Source organism: Canis lupus, unplaced genomic scaffold (assembly GCF_011100685.1).
Source record: "Canis lupus familiaris isolate Mischka breed German Shepherd unplaced genomic scaffold, alternate assembly UU_Cfam_GSD_1.0 chrUn_S935H1101, whole genome shotgun sequence".
NCBI classification, from domain to species: Eukaryota; Metazoa; Chordata; class Mammalia; order Carnivora; family Canidae; genus Canis; species Canis lupus.
In genome coordinates, this window is record NW_023331901.1 from 22,132 (window position 1) to 29,145 (window position 7,014).

At 39.4% G+C, this 7,014-nt stretch overlaps 1 pseudogene; it reads right to left on the bottom strand.

Moving 5' to 3' along the window:
- Positions 1–3,163: 3,163 nt before the first annotated feature.
- LOC119879501 lies at positions 3,164–6,675 on the bottom strand (annotated as a pseudogene).
- Positions 6,676–7,014: the final 339 nt, after the last annotated feature.

Here is a 7,014-nt window from a genome sequence, read left to right on the forward strand (position 1 = left end):
AATGATCTCTCCACAGATGTTTTATAAAAAAACATCAAGATCTAGTTTTTGAGAGTGATGTGGTTGATTTAAAAAATTAGGCTACTGCTTTTAGTTTAGCTGGGGATAATATAACTTTGTAGTTAATAAAATTGCAAAGCATCTCCTAATTTCTTGACATGGTACTTTGATTAAAATGCTAAGAAAATGCTTTAAAAATGGTAACCACAGGGCTTAGAGCTGGACTTGTCATATCAATGAGAAGAAGTTGGCAGGAGGTACCATAATATTAGTTTTATCAATGCCCTAAAGACTCATTGATAGTTATATTAGAAAATTAAAGCTTTGTCCACCTATAGCTGCATTATTTTGCTAAATATAAGATTCATTTGGTGAAAACATTCTTACCAATCAGCTTGACTAAAATAGTAGTCAGATTAGACAAAACGGTAACTTTTATACATTTGGATAAAGTTACAGCTTTAACCAGTTTTCAATTTCTTTTTTTTTTTTTTTTTTTTTTTCAGTTTTCAATTTCATGTTTTATTCAAAATGCAGATTCTTGGACCCTTCCTTGACCTTGACCCAGTGAACAAGAATTTCTTAGAGGAATTTCTCAAAACTTATAATAAGATTTGAGAACCTCTGGCTGAGACCATGTAATAATATTTGACTATAAAGTGGCATTGTGTAGGAAAGCAAAGGAGAGTTTTGGATTAATACTAGAGGCCCAGGTGTTTTTCGGGGTTCTGCTTCTTATTGATGGTTTGATCTTTTATAACCATTGAGCCTCCCTGAGCATTTATTTGTTTATGTTTACCCGTCAGGGTTGTTACAGGAAGCCAGTGTGATAGTGCACATGAAAGCACTTTTAATCTGTGCTGTGATACAAATGTAAGATAGCATTATTATGACAGTTATGTTTAATACAAACTCTTTAAATAATAATCCAACTGTCTAATAGAGTTGTTTCTTTTCCCATATAATGTTAAACATTAAAGGACATAGTCTTGGTATCAAAATAAAAAATGCATTATGGAATGCAAATCAGGGTGGGACATGAAGCAGTGAAGGCAAGTTAGAGTGGTCAGCATCTCAGGTCTGAGCTGATCTGAATTGATCTGAGCAAATGGGGAAAGTGCTCTGAAGCAAGGTGGAGTCCCATGACAACCACTGGCTGCTACATGTACAGCAGATAGAAAATGAATGTCTATGCCTGAGTCTACCTAATAAAACTCTAGAAGTCATAAAGACTATGAGCTGGCCATAAATCAGGCATGGAGTCCTGCAGCTGGAGCAGGAAGCTGAGTCCTAGAATGCACAAAGGAGAGGAGGACATTTTTATTTTATTTTATTTTATTTTATTTTATTTTATTTTATTTTATTTTATTTTATTTTATTTTATTTTATTTTTTATACTTAGCCAGAGCAAGACCTCTTTAGGGCCTGGAATCCAGTTCTTGGCCTGCTCATCAATAGCACTTGCTAAAAATAAATTAGAAGACCAGCACACATGTAACAATTTTTTTTTTTTTGACAGTAGAACTTTTGATCAGAGGACTCAAGAAAAGAAAACGAAGAACCCCTTCCATGAATATTTTCCAGTTACTGAAGAGTGAGCCTGGAATAATGGCAGAGTGTTACGTAAGCATTGAGGTCATCAATTAGTAACATAAGAAAGGGGTCATTCCTACTGTCCTCCATATCTCCTGAAATATCATGAGCCCTTTGATCATTCACTCGTTCAATAGATATTTTTAGAGTACTTATTAATATGTCAGACACTGTTTAGGTAGCTACTGGAAGAAGAAGAAGGAGCAAGGCAGATGTGGTTCACGCCCTCAGGAAGCTATGCTTGTCCAGTGCAGCATCGCCTACTGTAGATAGTTGGCAAAAGGGCCCACAATGATTTCCCTCCCTATATCTACACCCCTTTGCAATATAACTGCAGCTTCTACCATCAAGAGGTAAGGTCTGTTTTCTACTCCTTGAACTTGTGACCACCATGAGGAAAGCAGGGGCTAACATGCTGGAAGATGAGGTTCCATCAGGACCTTGCCATTCTTGCAGAGGTCATCCCAGACCGGCTAGCTGACAGCAGTTCTGGCAGCTGCTGCTGCCCCTGCATTGAGCCCACCTAAGACTGAAGAATCTTCTAGCCCAGACCTGCTCAAACTACTCATATATGGAAGCACAAACTACATAAATTGTTGCTTTAAGCCACTATGTTTTGGAATGATTTGTTACATAGCAAAAGCTGACCAAGTAACCCTTAACTATGTAAATATGATTCAAAATTTATTTTGGGCACAGAATTTTCTCATATGGCTTATCAAATTACCTTAATAACTGCCAACTCTTCATTTTGCGCTGTAGGGACATGGTCTCAGTGTATAGTTGTCAGAATACAGACACCCTGGGAAGGTTTGATATTGGATCTCTGATCTGCAGAATATGAAGTTGACTAGTGCGCTTGAAATGTGACATATAGAATATATTTCTTCGAGAAAATACAAATACACAGGCAGGACATAAACATCTACCACAGCACCAACTCCAAACAAGCAGTTAAAAAGTTCATGCAAATCCAATTAGCCTTGTTTCCCAAAAGAATGGCTCATGGTGTAAAAACAAAAAACATGAAAGAACAAACAAACGAACAAAAAACCCCCCAAAACCTGTCAGATTCTGAATTTGTATGATTGATCAACTATGTCCTATAGACACAGCCATAAAGTCTCTGATTTTTCCTTCAAGTAATTTCATTATTTTGATACATTATCAAAACTCTCACCAAAGTCTCCTTCCAGATGTCTGTGGAACGGCCTTGATTCTAACAATGACACATCAGTGGAGATGAGTGAAAGAGATCTTTGATTTATCTTAATTTTCAAATATGTCAGAGTGTCTTTTCCTCTTTTCCTGGCAGTGGCTCTTCTCTGTCCAGCCCTCCCAGCTGGGCATTTTGGGAAAGCAGCCAATTCCAGGGCTAATGTGTTTCTGCTGTTATCTGACACTGACGCTGCTTCATAGAGGCAGCAATGAAGATAAGCCCTAATTGGATGTATTTTTAAAGCAAACCTTTTAGTTACTTAGAACAGAGCTTCCTCAATTAGCTTCCTTTCTCCTCTCTCTGGCTATGCAGGAACCACACTAATGTGAAAATGCTGCATCTGGACGGGAGTCAAGAGCAGGGTCGGGGCAACTGCAGGACAATCATGCTGAACAGGAGAAGCTCTCCGCCAGGCAGGCTGGGAGCTGTGTTTCCCGGAGAGCAGGTGAGGGAAGCACGCTCAGAAGATTCGATGGGACAAGAGGCCCCAGCAGTGGTCCTGGGTAAGGCTACCCACAGCCACACCCCAGCGTGCCCGCAAGAGAGGGAAGGTGGGGCACGCCCCGACTGAGATAGAGTCAATACTTGATAGCGCTCCATCCCTGTGCTTGAACGGAAAGTACTTTGTTCCACTGCAAAATGTGTTAACCTTGGTTTAGGATTGAGAGTTTTAAATTGCATTCTGCAATGTATTATCCTCAGGTCGGAGGAAATCTATTTGGATCCCTACCCGTTTTAAGGTACTCACAAGCCTTTGATAGCTGCTGAGGGGGAGAGCTGTTTAGTAGAAGAGGCAGGTTTAGAGGGCTTGATGTGGAAAAAAATACAGAGAAAAGAAGCAGAGTAGAAAAAACATTTCTTTCTGGCTTTTACCCAGCCTGAAATGGAATTAGAAGGGACACATGGTAAATTAGTAATTTCCCTTTGGTTGGCAGTGGGTCTGCCATCATTATCTTATACTGTCTAGGCCCAAGTTCCCAAGTTCCTTTCAGCATTAATATCAGCACTGTGAGGATTAGCATCCCGGAGGGATGATCATTTGGGCCTCCTTAGGCTAGGCCTGTGGTCAGTAGGAAAGGGTGAGCCTAGGTGAGCCTGGGGCACGGCAGTGGGGATAGGGGGAAGCAGAGTGAGGCATGGGGAAAAGAAAACTGAGAGCAAGCAGCCGCTCTGTACTGTAAGGCTTTCCCTCTGCCTCCTCTGGTTAGGCTTCCTAGTCACTTTTACGGAGGCATCTGTTCTCACAGTCCTGGCCCCTGACCCTATGAAGTTGATGGCTCTGACTCAAGGATTTCCTTCACGGCAAGTTGGAATTTGAATTCTGTGTTATAAAATTACAGAGGCTGTGATTTTCTGATGTTGGCACTATGATTTGCAAATTTACTTATTTAAATTAATATTAGTAGTGACGTGTATGTTTAATTTACCGTCTAGGTTGGATTCCAAATTTTGCATCATCAGTGGCTTATCAAGGTCATATGAACTTAGAGACAATTTTTTCTCTTTTTGATTCTCATCTGATGATCATACCGTGTATAAATCTTGACTCTTTGGTGCAGGCCACACTCTGTACTCTGTGCATAAGAATATATCTTACAAAAAATCATCACTCCTCACCATATTAATCCTGACTGGCGATGACTGTTCTAAAACTGAGTTAGTTCTAATAATTAAGTAATATGTTTGCTGTTCTCTCTAGAGTTCAGGTATAAAAATTGACAAACCGATGGCTGAACAAGTTAGGCTGGCTTTTTTTTTTTTTTTTTGTCTTTTTTTCCTTTGCTATGACAGTGATTTGCTGGAAACATCTGGCACCCCTCACCACAGTGAATGAAAGTGATGACCCTTTCTGTTTAACCACAGAACCAGAACAGGACTGACTTTTGAGAAGTGACAGGGATATTGGAATGATATGCATGAAACATATAACATTAAAGAAAATGAGAAGAATTTAGCATCACTTCCTCAATGTGCTAACATCATTAATTTTGCATAGAAGCAACAGCTGTGAAGATACTGATTTTTAGCAGCTTGATGAATTTCTAGTTGGCATATCTCTCTATATAACTAAATATATACAAATTATATAATGAAGTATCTCTCTGTCACAATGACCATAATTTTGCTCCTCTCCTCCCTCAGTCCTCATGGTAGGAACCTCCATCCATTCGTTACGGATCCACTTCTAATGGATTAAAACTTTGGATTGGTACAAACTAATTTTTATGTCATCCCCAGTAGGTGTGCCCAATTCTAGAAGCTGCATACCTGATGGTTAGTCCTATCCACTGTATTGGCCGTGGAGGGGTGGTCTCTAGTGTTCTGACGGATTCGAGTGGAGTTTTGTTGCTCAAAGGTGGAGGAGGTTGGGATACAGAACTCTCTGAAGCATCGTTTGAAGTTTTCATCCAGAAATGCATAAAGGACTGGGTTCAGGCAGCTGTTTGTGTAACCTAGAGCAATGCAGAAGTGCCAGGGAAACAGTCTGGAATGTAGTTTCTGGGATTGTGATCAAGGCTTTAATGATGACGTAAATGTGAATGGGAGTCCAGCAGACAATGAACACAGCCACAACTACCAGCACCATCCTGGTGATTCTTCGCAGATTCCTGTCTTTTTCTTTGGAGCCAGAGAGGCATACGGACGCTCTTGAGGCGTAAGATCATCAGTCCATAAACACACTGTAATGATGAGGACAGGCATGATAAAGGCAAAGATGAAAACGCAGATTTTCAGCAGGTTTTCCCAGTACCAGGTTGGGTGAGAGAATGTGAGTGTACAATCTATGGAACCTAGAAAACAATAATTATAAGGAAGAATTAGCAACAGCATCTCATTATAGCTTTGACCAGAGCTAACTTAAACCCATTAAGGGAAGTCAACAATGGAAGGTTTAAAGAAATTGAGGGAGAAACTCAGCTCTCTGTTGATTTTTAGGGGGAGTTAGTTTTTAGATTTTTTTCCTTAATATCTCATTTTTTTTTCCATTTTAATCACTTTAAGCTTTCATTCAGTCAATAATTGTAGAACTTTTCACTGTGAGCTAGATCCTCTGTGGAGTCTATGTTGACATAAAAATATAATTACAGTCCAAAGGCTAGAGGAGGTACAAGCTAATGGATATTTTCATTCCACTTTTTGATGGGTGGTTCATCATTCTGATATGAGGACTAGAAATATGTATTTGTCATATGGGCAGGCACTGAAATTTTAAACAAGTCTCCACCTAAGTTTTTTGGAATTTAAGTTCTAATTACTCTTGGAAGAGCTATATTCTTATTTTCCTATCATTTTTGATGATGCAGAGAAATCAGGAAACACTAGATTATATTTTCTTTAACATGTTTAGTGGGCTTAAAATTTAGGGAAAATTCCTACTACAAAAAATTCAAAGCATTTGCTAGAAAAAATCGCTCAAATTACAATCTAATATGTTGGACCACTCCATACTTGGCTCATGACTTTATCAGCATGTCAGTCTATAAGTCCATTATCCCTTATTCCTGCAACTTACCATGCCTGTACTTTGTGTTGCCATAAACATTACAGGCAAACCAATGGCTGAAGAGAGGATCCAGTTGCAAACATTGACTATTTTGGCATTGCGGGGGAGTACGGAAATCCAGAGCCTTGACGGGATGGCAGACTGCGATGTAGCGATCAACACTCATGGTACAGAGGGTAAGATGCTGGTGAACATATTATAGTAATCTATGGAGATCACAATCTTGCAGAGGATGGTTCCAAATGGCCATGTTCCCATTAGGTAATTGACACTCTGGAAGGGCAGGGTACTGGGTTGCTAAGGCATCTGCTAGAGCAAGGTTGAAAATGTAGATGTTGGTAGCAGTCTTCATTTTGGTGTATCTAGGAGATGAAGGAGGAGTGGTGGCAAAGTCAGAAGAAGACCAATGTGAAATATAGATCAGCTTCCAATAATAAAAGATATTGCAAGAGTTAGTGGAAGCACTTGAGATTAGATATGGAAGGACTCTTTTCTAATACTAGATTGGCTCCTTATAACCATGTTGCTATGAGCTAAGTTACAGTTTCTCTACCATCAGTCTTATATCTATAAAATCGTTATAATAACAGCTGCCATACTGATTATCACGTTTAAAAAATGTGCCCGGCACTGTGATAGATGTAATAGACACAGAGAGCTCTCAGTCACATATCCAAGTCTTACTGATATTCATGAA